Source organism: Suricata suricatta, chromosome 4 (assembly GCF_006229205.1).
Source record: "Suricata suricatta isolate VVHF042 chromosome 4, meerkat_22Aug2017_6uvM2_HiC, whole genome shotgun sequence".
Classification (NCBI taxonomy): domain Eukaryota; kingdom Metazoa; phylum Chordata; class Mammalia; order Carnivora; family Herpestidae; genus Suricata; species Suricata suricatta.
This window is the reverse complement of record NC_043703.1, coordinates 102,518,165-102,533,499: the sequence shown is the minus strand read 5'-3', so window position 1 is coordinate 102,533,499 and position 15,335 is coordinate 102,518,165. Positions and strand designations below refer to the sequence as shown.

General features: G+C 35.2%; 1 long non-coding RNA gene across 1 annotated transcript in view; it reads right to left on the bottom strand.

The window, feature by feature from the left end:
• The window catches only part of LOC115288998, a 145,096-nt gene that overhangs the window by 27,092 nt on the left and 102,669 nt on the right, over positions 1-15,335 (bottom strand). Inside the window, exon 8 of the long non-coding RNA XR_003907318.1 lies at positions 1,859-1,978. This is a non-coding gene — a long non-coding RNA (uncharacterized LOC115288998). The remainder of the gene's footprint in view (positions 1-1,858; positions 1,979-15,335) is intronic.

The following is a 15,335-nucleotide window of genomic DNA, read 5'->3' as shown; positions in this document are numbered from 1 at the left end:
GATGCCATGTTTTTTACTGTTGTCATTATGGTTAAAATCTACTAGCACATTTGGAACTTCTTGAGGGGGAAAAAAACAAAATATTGAAGAGACTGAGAACTATTATCAAATATTAGCCAAGGACAGGATTAAAAAAAATACATCACTCAAAATCTATTATTCAAACAATGATATATTTATGGAATAAATTCACTCTTGGCTATTGAGTATCTTTCTTAATAAATTGAAAATGATAATGCAATACAAAGGCTATTTCAAAAGATGCCTCTGGTGGTGGACTGGATTTATAGTTGTACTACTTACTTTTTATAGTCTAAATGCTAACTTGCCAGCTTCTGATAAACTACACATTTTATTATTTCTCAGAGGGTTGAAGCAACTATGGACAGACAATTTATAGATTTATGGAAAATTGATGGATATTTATAGGATGTGAAAGACATAAAATATATAAAAATATAATTTAAAAGAGCAATAGAATGAAAATGTATATTCCCCTTCAGGTTATTAAAGGCAATCACATTTAACATAATATTCTATTCATTTAAACCTAAGGAAAATGCTGTTATAAATTAGTAATAAATTGGAATATCTTAAAAGCAATTGTCCAATGATTTTGTGATTTTTCAAGGCCTAGTAAGCATACAAAATTAAAATATTCTTTTAAATTGACTAAATCTATATTTGTATTGTTGGGGAAGAAAATTTTTTCACTACCCTCTAAGAATTAAATCAACATGAGACAGATTAATAGAAGGTATCATTTAATTTCATATGTACAGGAACCCCACATAAATGAGAGGTCCCAAGACAGAAAGGTAAAATGAGGTGTATATGCCATCCTGAGCTAAAAATGGGGGCCCCTGGGTGGCTCAGTCTTTTAAGCCTCGGACTTCAGCTCAGGTCATGGTCTCACAGGTCTTGAGTTCAAGCCCCACATTGGGCTCTGTGCTGATGGCCGAGAGCATGGTACCTGCTTCAGATTCTGGATCTCCCGTTTTCTTTGCCCTTCCGCGGCTTGGGCTCTCTCTCTCTCTCTCTCTCTCTCTCTCTCTCTCTGTCTTTCTCTCTCCAAAATAAACATTATGAAAAACTTTCAAAAAGTGCGGGGCGGGAATGAGATGCAGGCCTGGGGGTTTGAAGGAAAGAAGGGCATTCACAGGGCAATAAGAATAAGAGCAGATGTTTAGTAATTAGGTGTGTGCGCAGCCATACAGATGGTTAACTCAGATAGAACTGATCTCCAGGAACATACTGGGAAAGACCCCCTTTTAGATTATTCTAGGTTGTTAAGGGAGGTAGAAAAGTTTCTCGTGAGCTGAGAGGGTCTCCATCGCCTTTAGCTCAAAATAGTCATGTGCCAATTCATTTACGCACCTGTCTGAAGTCAAAATCATGCTCCGAGTCTAAAATCATTTTCTACACCTAACTGCCTTAAGATTCATAATTAACTAACAGTCATGGATAGAGTGCAAGAAAAATCTGTTTCTTACCATACCCCGACTTAAGGTAAATTATTTATTTCAGCAACGTTCCAATATACTTGAAAAATTCTATCTTGGAAGTTGATAGGTTCTATTTGAAGCAGTTTTGATTTTGAAGTTTTAAAGGTCCCGACAGTGGGAGGGTAAAAACCTATTGTTGACTCTGCTGCCATATCACACCTCACTCAGGTCAATAACTGAGACAGTTTTCTTTTGAAGTACTGGAGCTCTCTGGACTTGTAAGGGAATCAGAAACGAAGGTAGGAAAGTAGAATTGACAGCTGCAAATAAGGTTACGTAGCCCCTTAAGACTGAGAGCTATTCCCAAAATAAATGTCTTGCTAAAAAAAAGTGTTATTAAAAAAAAATCTTACGGCTTTGGTTTTCCCAGATCTCCTTCACTTGAAATTCCTGAAGTGGTTGCTCAGTTCAGTTGTGAGAATCCTGTGCCTCTTTACTCTCTAGAGGTTGCATCAGCTTCCTGGAGACCGCACCTGTGTTATTGACCAAAACAGTCACGATACCAAGTATGTGCCACTCTGTAAGCACAGGGCTTCAGTACTCAGTCTGCCTCAATAAAGAGGTGTGTTCGATACAGGCAAAGTGTTCTATGAAAAGATACAGAGGAGGGGGTGCCTGCGGAGCTCAATCGGTTAAGTGACCAACTCTTGATTTGGGCTCAGGCCATGATCTCAGGATTCCTGGGTTCCAGCTCGCCTAGACTCTGCGCTGACAGTGTCCCTCCTCTGCTCATGTGTGTGCACGCTCTCACGCTCTCTGTCTCTCTCTCCCTCTCTCTCTCTCTCTCTCTCAAAATAAATAAAATTTTTAAAAAAAGAGAGAAAAAGAAAAGGCATGAAGAGAGAGGAGTAAGGGCACCATGAACCTGTTTAGATAAGCACTATTTTAATTCTCAGTATTGAATTTTCAAAGACTGCTGATTTTATCATTACATAACTCTTTGTATCTTTGGATTTGGAAAGAATGATTGAAATTGGTTTTGTAAATAAAACAAATTCATGGAAGGAAGGAGGTTCATCTTCCCATAGACTACGCTGCTGCAGTCTATGTGGTAGGCAGCATGGTATATGAGTAGCTAATAATTACCACATTTAGAAAATTACATTTCCCTGTTCCCTGAAGAAAAGACTAGAGCATACAGTGTTTACATGTTTGTTTTGTAAAATTTTAATCCTTATGGTATGTATTGCAGAGGGTTGTTGTGAGGTAAGGTAGTAAACATAAATGCTAGTACTATTACCTGATAGAAATACGTTAACTCATAACATCAGAAATCAATAATTGAATAAAGTACTTAATGACAATTATCAGGGTACAGGGGTCTATAAAGGAAGTTCAGAAAGCCAAATTTCTCATTTTACGAAAAGAGATCTGATTAAACATAAATCATTTCAAGTGAATGTCTTAAATGTCTCTAAGCATTGCCTTAGCATCTTCATTTGGAATAAAATTTATTATACATCGAAATACATTTCATATTTCACCATGTTAAAAGATAAACTCAGGCATATTAAAAGTTTTAAGTGTTTATTTAAAACCTGTTTGAATTAGGCAGCATAAAATCAGAAATGGTTACAAGTGTTCCAAAGAGAGGAGCCAGTTAAAAGACTTGTATAAAGTGCAGAAGCAAGAGAAGAAAGGAGAAGGAGCCGCAGCTATTGGATTGGCATATTGGCTAGAGCTTCAAGCCTCACTGGCTGTTTGTAATTGGTTGTCCTTAGCATTTTGATTCTGTGACCTTGAAGGATCTCCTGGTTTGGATCTGGGTTTATTTACACAGACCTCCCTGGCATTAGAGCCACTTTAATCTAAGAATCTCCCTATTTAATTAATGTTACCATTCTCATCAAACAATAAACTTAATCTAAATTGAACACTTGAAGATTTATAAAACAGCAGACTTCTGTCTCTGCCTATTTGGTACAATGCCGATAGTAATTTATTCCTTAGAAAAGGGTAAGGACTTATAGAAAATTAACATCAACTATAGGTGCTACCAGGGCTTTACTAAATAATTTGTCTTACAGTTTTGGGGAATGGCTTTCATGAAAAATTCCTCAGGAGCTAATACTCAGGAGCTAGAAGCTTCCATATACCCAAGTGCCTAAGGTTTTCTAAGTTAACCTTCCTATGTTTTTGATGTGGATTTTAATTTTCTGTTTCAATTTCTGAGACCCACTGTTATTCTCACAATCCTATTTTTGGTACTTTATCACATTTTTTTTTCTCCCTATCAGGCTTCTATCCTTTTCTGTCTTGTGCCAGTCTTCACCACCTGGAATATTTGCATTCCACCAGGGATCCTTTTTTTCCACTATATCCTATTACACTTTGTACATTTTCTTCTTATTGCAAGAATAGTTTCTCTATATGTTTTTACATGTTTTCCTATTTGACTAATAATTTCTTGGTGAAAGGAAGAGACTCCATTTAAATATTTAAAAAAAGTTTTTTGAGTTTATTTTGAGAGAGAGACAGAGAGAATGAGTGGGGGAGGGGCAGAGAGAGAGAGAGAGAGAGGGAGAGAGAGAGAGAGAGAGAAAGAGAGAGAATCTCAAGCAGGCTCCGGAACTTGAACTCATCACTGTGAGATTATAACCTGAGCCAAAACCACGAGTTGGCCACTTAACTGACTGAGCCATCTAGGAGCCCCTGCACTTAAATACTTTTTATATTTACAAACTAGCAAAACTCTTCCATACATTAGAAGCTTGAGGGAAAGACAGCTAGTAACATGTCAAATATGTGTTTTCTTTACCAGACTTTACTGTGATCCATTGCTACTAGAAGTAATGGCTACATTTCCAATCGCCACCCAAGCAAGATACGATCACGTAAACCTAAGTGTTGAGATCTTTCAAAAGATATGAATCAATTGAGAGAAGCATTATTTTTATTCTTCTCTTCTTTCTTTTTCATTAGATTGGCAACTCAGATGTGTTAACCAAAACTTCAACAGCCATCCTGACCTTGAGAATGGAAGCCACATGGTAAGTTGGTAAAGTAGGCTGTTAAATGAAAGAGGCAGATCCAAGATACCGTGAAGCTAATATAGCATATTGGTAAGGGCTACATTCATCTTTTTAACATGAAAAATTAAATCCCTGAATATTTATGCCACAATATTTTGGTATTCTATTACTCCCAGTTAAATGCAATCTATAAGTGAGAGAGAGCTAAATTAAAAAAAAATGTTATTAAATGCAACATTCATTTGTGTGTGTGTTCAAGATAAATAAAAAAAGGAAGGTATTTTGATAGTAAGTGGATTTTTACATACATACATACGTTTTCACAAACGTTATCACCACCTGGTTGTTTGACAAAATAACAAAAACTTAACAAAACATCAATCAAAGTGACATTGTGGCAACACTGTGATATACGACCTGCATGGGACAGAGTTCCCTGAGCTTTTGGAACCATCTCCTTTGGCTTTTAGGATGCTGTCACCACCGCTGAGAACTTCTAACTGTATGCGGTTTTCTGAGTGTCCCTCAATGAATCCTTTTCTTCCACATGCTTTCAAATGCTATAGCTCCTTAGAATTTTATTTTTGACCTTGTCTCTTTTTGTTTGTTATACTTTTCTGGGTGAACTACCCAGCTGAAAGAATATCAGCTACTGAATTGATGGGTTAATGGGTCAAGATCTAGACCTGTACGTCTAACTCTCTAGTGAGCATTCTAAATTCAGAATCACTTAAGGTAAAGGAGCTCATGTATTTCTACTTCCATTCTCTGTCCCAGCCAGAGATCTCAATCTGCTCCTATAATATCCCCTATTTGGATTAATTTGTACCACCATCCTTACCTAAACTAGAATCTTAATCTCCATTTTTTTTCCACGATGAATCATAAAAATCACTAGTAAGTGATTCTTGACTAATCACTTATTAATTGCTACCTCTGTAATGAAAGCTGGATTCTTTACTTCCTATCTAGATGCTTTTGAATTAGATTATTCATTGCTGAAGCAGCCTCACTGCCAACTTCCTGCCACTGATGTCTTCTCATAGCTCATCCTCCACTATAGCTTATAGCACCACTGCCAATTATCTTTTTTTAAAATTTTTAATGTGTATTTATTTTTGAGAGAGAGACAGTGAGAGAGAGAGAGACAGAGAGAGAGAGACATAGTGTGAGCAGGGGAGGGTCAGGGAGAGAGGGAGACACAGAATCCAAAGCTGGCCCCAGGCTCTGAGCTGTCCGCACACAGCATGATGCGGGGGCTTGAACCCACGAACAGTGAGATCCTTACCTAAGCTGAGGTCGCCCGCTTAACCCACTGAGCCACCCAGGTGCCCCATCCACTGTCAATTATCTTAAATACAAACAAACAAACAAACTCAAAATGTGGTCATGTGTATTGGCTGCTCATTGCCTACAAACCGGTGTGAGATGGTTTGTTGTGTGATGAAGGCTGTACCTTCAATGATAGTTTCCGTGCTTCAGCCAAGCTGAGCGTCTTCAAAACACTGAAATTTCTCTCATGCTTTTGGGACCATTCTTTGCCTCTGCCTGGCAGTCCCCCCACCCTCATTTTCTATGCCTGTTGTGCTCTTTTCAGTAATTCCAAATTCATATTAAAAGTTGTCGGCTCTGCAGTACCTCCTCAGTTCTCCTAGAGAGTTGGTAATTCCAGGATAGAACTTACAAACTTACAACGCTGTTGTATATAGTTTACTAACTATGATTTTTATGAGTTTGTCTTCCAGAATGAACTTGAGATTCTTGATAACTTGGGTATTTTTTAAAGTATTATTCATCATATTTTATGACATTTAAAAGAAAAGGTTCAACATGATAATTAAAAACCTCTCTCTCTCTTTCTCTCTCTCCCTTTTATTTACATGAGGGACAAAATAGAATTATGGTGAATCTCCAGATTTATAAGACAGGTACTCAACAATGGTGCACAGCATTGTAAATTTTCCTTTAAAACAGATTTTAGAAGATTTCTATTTGACAACTATAATCCAGAAAGCCAGAAAGAACACATACTTATGGACATGTTTTGCAACTTCTGAATAAACCTGTAGAAACTAGCTATACCCTTTATTAAAGCAAATCTCATTTAATTTATCTCAGTTTAAAGACTACATGATTAAGCCCACTGCTCTTACACATGTCAAAGAAAATCATCCCTATGGGTCATTTCTGTGATTAGTATGACAGTTCACTGTCTATGGAATTTAAAATGGGGCTTTTCATCTTAGTTTCAAAGTTTGAAGAGGCTGATCTGTGAGTTTTACTTTTGCCTGCACTGATTGTATTGCTCCTGAAAAGACTACATTTTTAGCTTTGAAGTCTAGAATTCTGATTTAGTCAAAGAGGATAAGAGAAAGAGCTTCAGTTGGGTGTTCATTTACAGAACAACCTGACCTGATTTTGAAGCTGAGTCGGAGGGGAAGGAGCTAATTTTCAATCTCTGTTAATACCATTTGGATGACTAGGGCACTGTCTCCCTAAAAATGAAACCAACAAAAATTCCACAAAAGCTAATAGCAATCATTGATAGTTAGCTTTTTAATCATTTCAAACATCTAACATATGTTCTAAGAAGGAAAAGGCCAGATCATTAGTAAATCCTTATGAGCCATCCTCAAATCCGTCAGTTCCTCTATAAACTGTAATGATTTCCTCAGTAAAAACCCCTGCTGTTTCTTCTCTAAGGAGAGTTTGAAGTATCAAAATAAAATCCAGAAAGAAATCAAAATGGGCTCTAATGCTTTATCAGATATGAAGTCATACTTGTTTTTCAGCTTGATAATACTAGAACTTATTTTAAGGAAACATCCCATTTCCAAAGAGAAACTTTTGGCCCCTAAAATATAGTATTTATTACACCAGAATTTTCTAATTCTTTTCTAACAAAAGTTACAAATATCTACCAACACTTACACTGTACGAGCTGAGGAGTAAATGATCATTTGTCAAACAGCTATTCATAATATCTAATATCATAAATTTCTGCCCCATAAATTGAAATATTGAAGGTAAGAGAAAAACATGTTTGAAAAATATAATATGTTAATTGCATTGTTTAGCCTCAATTACAATGCTCAGTGATGAAAATATATATTCATAAAACTTCACTTTCAGTCATATAATAATATGCATTATAAATGTCAAAAATATCTTGAGCTGTCTGTTTTAAGAATCAGAATTTTGGAAACACATTGCATAGTTTTCACTTAGAAATTGTGCTTATATATACATGCAGATAAGTGATAACCTTTAACAAATGCCAAAAAAAATACCAAAATACATATGGTTATACCTTAACTTAGATTTTATCTTTATTACTCTAAAGTCATGCACCTTGTCACTTGAAGTATCCATTGAATGACATGTTGTGTTTGAATAGTGTGAGTCTTCCTTAAGGAATAAACTTGGCAAACTTATAGACTGAATAGACAAAAGGCATGGTCAGCCCATATATGAAAGTAGAAATATGACCTACAACCCTCAGCAGCCCACAAAGCAAAACCCCAATGTGTAGTGGCCAGTCTAGGAAGCCAAATCACCCTTATAACAAGTGGCCTCAACGGGCCAAGATTTGATGAATAATGGACAGCTTCTCTAAATTTTGCCCTCCTAGTCAATTTAGGACCAACTGGAAAAAGGCACATATGCTCCCCTAACCAATGACATGGATGCTTAGGTAGCCTGTCTTCAGTTTCCCCATGCCAATAGTTTCCAATCAGAGTGTACCTGAAGCTTTCTCCCTCTGTCGGTCTTTCTTTATAACTGTAAATGTTCCCCAGTCCTCTGTCTTCGAGTCTTTGCTAAATGCAAGTGATGGTGAATGACTTCTTTTCAATAGCAAAGTCTTAGATTGTCGTCATTTATTTATGCAGGATCATTGAAATCTCATATCTCTTGCAGTGCTTCACCAATGTTAAATAACTACTGTAATAAATTTATTGTTTGTAATTTTTACACTGTATGTGTATATCTGCACATATATGTTGCTTGGCAGGTTTTAAAAAATCATATATTTATTGCCATACAACTACCCTTGATTTTTTCAATTCTTATGATTTATAAACTCTCCATATTAGTAAATGTAGTTGATTTTAACTATAATAATATTCAAACCTATGAATATATGGTTTATTCTATTAGTGGACATTTTAGGACTTTTTTTCCCTAATTTTTGACTGTCATCAAGAATATCTTAATAAATTTCCTTGTACATTTCTTCTTTTTAAATTAAAAATATTAATATTTATTTTTGACACAGAGAGAGACAGAGTATAAACAGGGGAGAGGCAGAGAGAGAAGGAGACACAGAATCCAAAGCACAGAGCTGTCAGAACACAGCCCGATATGGGGCTCGAACTCACAAACAGCAAAATCGTGACCTGAGCTGAAGTTGGACATTCAACTGACTGAGCCACCCAGGTACCCTTCATTTAATCTTTTTTATGGAATCTTTTTTTATTACTAGAGATTCACGTTTTAATGAATAAGATTTGTCAACATTTTCCTCAATGGTTTGTGCTTCGTTAATTTTTCAGTGGAGATGCTTTTAGGTATCTTCAGCTTGGAAAGGATTTGAATTTTATACACCAAGAGAATAGATATGGGAGGTAAACTAAAAACTGAAAGAATACACAGTGATGTTATTCCTAGACTTTATGCTAATGCGTAACTCTGTCTTTCCAGGTGGCTTGTTAGGTCAGGGTAAATACACTAAATGTGACATGAATCAGGCTTACTTTACTTTTCCACCTGGGAGATAAGGTAACTTGGGAGGAAATTCCAGTACTGTGACAAAAGTAGAGCGCTCTCTTGGGGTTAATATTTTATACTATGATAGGAATGATGATATCATGCCCCCTTAATTTCTTGTCTTGCTTCTTTTTCCTGCCAGAGGAATGGGCCTTGTCTTGTGCATAAAGGTGGGTTATAGGACAGGACTCAATATCAAAGATGCTGTGCCTGTGCAAGCAGGAAGTAGTTCTGTGGTCTGGCACAGACTCCCTTTGAGTTACTAAGCATTGTGCCTGTGAAGGATGACACTACAGTCCCCAGGGAAACCCAACTCCAAAGCTCCCACTCCATCACATAACAGAGCAAAGGGCTTACTGCTCTGTGGGACTTCATATTGGACCAGGAAGTCCCAGCACCTACTCACTTGGAAATGACATCCCCATCACCATCCTGTGAAATTTACAATTTTCTGAACTCCTACGACCCACCACTACTCCCTTTTAATTTGGACAAATTACAGCAAGTTTTCTGTCGTTCTCTCAACCCCTCTCCATCTTTATCATTCATCCCTCCAATCTGCAGTGCCTGTCTGGTATAAAATACCCTTCTGTTGGAAGCCATTTCTGAACTCACTAAAGTTGAGAAAACTTCTTGTGAGATAAGGCAAGTCTGCAAGGCCTCTTGCCATCAGATGGTGCCCAATATCCACCCCCACTCAATTATTTTTGCTTGAGCACCGACCCCCAAGGCCCCTTGTTGACTGGTATCAGGAGTGACTTGTCCCCTTGTTCAAAAATATGCTGATTGCACCTTGTGAAGGAACTTAATGTAGGAATTTCTTCTTTTGTGATTATAGGAACAAATATTACATTTCCTGAGAAACCTGTTTTTCTTCCCCTCAAGAAAACAGGCCGTTGACCCCTGCTCACAAAGAACTAACTTTTGCTTTTGCTATGCTAAAAACATTGCCTTGTATTTGAATGCTGAAGATACCTTCCTTCCCCATATGATAAGCATCTAAGTTACTTACATCAATCACTATTGATAAAGATTATGCATGAATCTTCTACCAATCTATGTTCTGGGAAATTTTTACATACCAAGGAAATTTGTCATCAGAAGTCATTGTCTAAGGCAAATGCCACTTCCATTTTGTATCCCATACATTTTTTTCCTAAATAAAGCTGACTCTCTGGTCAGTGCAGAGATGCCTGCCTAGTGAGCAGAAAGAAACTCCAGGCTCTCTCACTCTCTTGCTAACACTGTCCATCCTTCAGGGAACCCTGGACCTGCTGGAGCTGGACTCCAGCACCCTTCAATTTTTTTTTTTTTTAAATGCTAGGTCACTCCTTGACAAATTTTTTTGACAAATATATTTTTATAAATCCTCTAATCTCATTGAATCTGCACTGCATGTAGCAAAAAAAAAAAAAAAAAAAAAGAGTCCCCCAAAGTTTCTGCATTTATTTGGATGTGCATCTAGCATTAATCTAAGAGTTTGCGTATCTTTAAAAGTACATATATTTTTTTCAAACAGAATAGGAGGTGAATGAATTTAGAAGGGTTTAAAAATATCTACATTTTCCTAGAAGCAAGACTGACTTAATTTTTGTTCTTTAAGGCAACTATACATATTGGCTTGGTTGCTCCCCCCCACTCCCCGAAAAAGTTTTGACACCTAAATGTATGTTCATGATATTGAGTAAAATCACCCATAAACCTAATGCCCCAAAATGAGCTCTTTATTGTATTGCTCTCCAGTCACTAAATCTATGATGTATTTATTAAAATATTAGAATATTTTCTAAAAGCAAAGCCAGCATTGAACAAATATGTCCCACTGCCTTCCAAGCACTGATGCCTACAGCAAGCTGAAATACTACAAAAACCCTTCTCAAATACGCTTTGACAAGTAAAACCCTAACCCATTGCCATTTGCATTTTATCTTACTGCTGTTCAATTGTCAGGAAGCAGTTTTAATAGGCCTTCCACTCAATAAGGTAAAGTGGGGAAAGAACCTATCAATGAAAACCGCTTAAAAGAGCTCAGTGTATACTGCTCAAAACAAGGCCATCCAACAGGATTTCCTGGGAACTCAGAGGTCTTTGCAGCTGGATGTTTTTTAAAGACAATAGTATTCACACATGAAAAACTCTCTATATTCCATTTTATCCAGGGAATATGAATTTTTTGTCTGTGACAGGACTTGTTTGCGCTATTTCATCTACTGAAAGGTTTGAAGGCGCAAGCTCAGTCATGTTTTAGTGGTGGGGAGCTACTCAGTGGGGCCACTGCCGTAGATGCTTTGATTAAACATCATCATCCGTAGTTCCCTCTGCCAGAGAGGCAGAGAGAAAGAAGAACTCAGTACAATAAGACATGTCGCTCAGTTAACATGCAAATACTAAAAATTAAGTTAATGGTCTTAGAAGTAAATGTACAGTGTCATTAAGTGTAAAGAGCTATCTCTCATTTCCTGTGATAGAAATGGGTTTACAGACCTCAGTAATATTGGTTACAGTATCATTTTGGTTTTCTGCTCTTTTGTATATTTATGTAGATGTTTTATCTAAACATATAAAGGATGCAAACAAAACAAGTGACTTCCTTAGAACTACCATCACAATCAGGATATAGAATATTTTTATCACCCAGAGAGTTTTCCTGTGCCCTTTTGCTGCTATCCCCCAAGCCCCACTTCCTACCCCGCTCCCACATCACTGGCTTCCTGGCAATCATCAATTTGCTTTGCATCACTACAAGTTCATTTTTTCCATTTCATACAAGTGAAATGTTACATTATGGACTCCCTTGCTTCTGGCTTCTATTAGAACAATATTTTAGTGGATATGCCTATATGAATTATACATTGTTATTTTTAATGGCTGACTTGTATACCATTGTATAGATAGACCACAATTTGTTTATCCATTCACTAGCCCAAGGGCATATTATTTAAGTATGAGTTTCTGTAAATGTCTGTTTTTATTTCTCTTGACGAAATACCTCTGAGCTGAACTACTGTGTCATATGGTAAGTGTATATGTAATTCTGGGTGAAATCACCTGTTTTCTATAGTGTTGTACCTTTTCATATTTGGAACATCAGAGAATGAAAATTCCAGTTGCTCCATGACATTTTGGACAATACCAGATATTTTTAGTCCTTTAAATTTCAGCCATGATAGTGGGTGTGTAGTTATTTCAACTTGCATTTTCCTAATTGTAATGATGTTGAACATCTTTTTGTTACTGGATTACGTATATATTTTTGGGAGTACCTATTCAAATATTTTGAGCAAGTTAAATACAGTAAAATTTACTTGTTAAATACAGTAAAAGTTACTTGTTCTAAGTTTCATGAATTTAGACAAAGACATGGGATTGTAGACCTGTCCCAGAATCAATATATAAAACACTTGCATCATGTAAAAATATATTCACACATAAATATTGTATCCTTGTAAAAATAACCCTCAAAATATTTGTTGGTTGCCTTTTTGAAAAAATATTTTTAAATTTTTTAATGTTTTTTAATTTATTTTTGAGAGAAAGAGAGAGACACCATTAGCAGGGGAGGGTCAGAGAGAGAGGGAGACACAGAATCTGAAGACAGGCTTCAGGCTCTGAGCTAGCTGTCAGCACAGAGCTCAACATGGGCTCAAGCCCACAAACCATGAGATCATGACCTGAGCCGAAGTTGGACACTTAACCGACTGAGCCACCCAAGGCACCCCGAAAATTTTTTTAACTCAGTTGTTTGCTTTCTTATTTTTGAGCTATAGATGAAAAAAAATATATATATTCATGGATATTAGTTTTATGGTTGAAATAAGTATTGTAAATGCTAGTCTTTTAATTTCCTTAATGATGGCCTTTAAAGAAAAGTTTAAATTTTGAAAGTTAACTTGAAAGTTTTTATCTTTTAAGATTTACAAACTATTTAAGAATATTCACCTAATCAGGTTTTGCAAAAATTATATCCTATGTTTCCCAGTGAAAGTTTTTATAGTTTTAACTTAGTGTTTTAGAATATGATTTAGAGGTTTTTAGTTTTTGTTCTATTTGGTTTTGTTTTGGGGGGACACAGGGTCTGACATGAGATAAAGATTTTTTTTTTAATGGATAACCAATCCAGTTGCTGTGTTCTCAGAGAGGGAAAGGTTTTACTATCTTATCATTAAATAGATGTTGGCTATTTTTGCTTGATAGATGCTTTTGTTTTTAGTTTTCTGAGACTTTATCACAAATGGATTTATAATTTTGATAAATGGTTTCTCTGCATCAAATGAAATTATAATATGACTTTTCTCCTTTATTCTGTTAATGGGGCAAATTAAAGTGATTTGATTTTCTAATGTCAAACTGACCTTTCACTGCATGGATAAATTCCACTTGGCTGGATTCAATTTGCTATTATTTTTCTAAGAATTTTGAATCTATATTCATGAGGAAGTTAGTTTATAATTTTATTTTCTTATACTGTCTTTGTCTGTTTTCAGTGTTAGGATAATGCTGGCCTAATAAAGTAAGTCAGAGAATGTTCTCTCCTCCTCTTTTCTCTGAAAGATTTTTTTTGTAGGATTGGTTTATCTCTTTCCTAAATGTTTGATAGAGTGTTCTAGTAAAGCTATCTGAATTTGGGATTAACATTCTGCCTAGGTTTATTCATTGTGAACATCTTTAATATATTGTCTAATATATTAAAAAGCAATTGAGATTTGCATTTGTTTTTGAATGAGTTTTAGTAATAGAATCTTATACAAAATGCTATTATGGTCTAAAAATATTAACTAGGTCAATTTGGTTGATAGTGATATTTAGATCTCCTACTAAATTTGTGTCTAATTATTTTTAAAATTATTGAGAAAAGAGTGTTGTGATTTTCAGTAACAATGGCAGCTTTATTTATTCCTCAGTTTTGTTAGTTTTGTTCATGTACTTTGATATACAATTATTGAGAGCATACATATATATAATTTATTTATGAATAATAAAGGTTTTAACAATATAAAATGTTTCTTTCTGCTTTGTAATGTTTGTTTTTCTGAGATCTGCCTAGAGTGATGTTTATGAAGCCATTCTAGCTTTTCATGATCAAAGTTTGTATCATATATTATTGCATACTCTTTTAATTTTAACTTACATGTATTTTTTAAATTTAAAACATGTAATATGTAATAGTGTATATATAGGTCTTGCTTTTTTAAAAATGCAATTAAAAATTAAAAATGCAGTGAATATATATTTTTATTTACAGTATTTGGACCATTTTTATTTAATGTAATTACCAATACATAGGAGTTGAAGTCTAATATCTTGCTATTCATTTTCTGTATAGTCCATCTATTCCTTGTTCTTTTTCTCTTCTTGACTTCTTCTGAATATTATTTTTAGTATTCACTATTTCCTTCACTTTTGGACTATTAGTACTATTCTTTGTTTTTATTTTAGTGACATTTTTAATAGAAATATATTTGACAGATAACAATGTATAAATTTAAGGTATACTTTTAGTGATTTAGTAATTACTCTCATGCTTACAATAAATAATAAATTATCCAGTATCCTCTAAATAATATTCTGCAATATTCCATGTACTATTTGGAGGATATTATTTAGAGAATATGGTGAGAAAACTTTAGCAACATTCTTTCGGAACTCTCTTCCATCTTTTATACAATCATACTCTCTACCTCTATATGTATATTACAAAACACATGTTATATTGTTATTTTTCCTTTAAACAGTTAATTATCTTTTAAGGAAATTGAATAAACAATTATCTTTTGTTTTTCATGCATTTAACAGAACTCTTTGTTCCTTTTATAGAACTAATTTGCATCTGCTATCCTTTGCTTCCACTTGAACTTTTTTTTAACATTTTTTATTGTACAGGTCTGCTGGAAACACATTTTCTTTATTTTATCTTCGAAAGATTTTCACAAGATTAATGGACCCTTTAGAAAAGGTTTGTTGAGTTTGTGTTGGCATAGTTGTTTTTTTATCACTTTAAGAATATTTTTTGATTGACTTCTCCTTGGTTTGTTCCCAACAAGAAGTTAGCAATCATGTTGTGTTTTTTCCTGTTTGTAATGTGTCTGTTTTC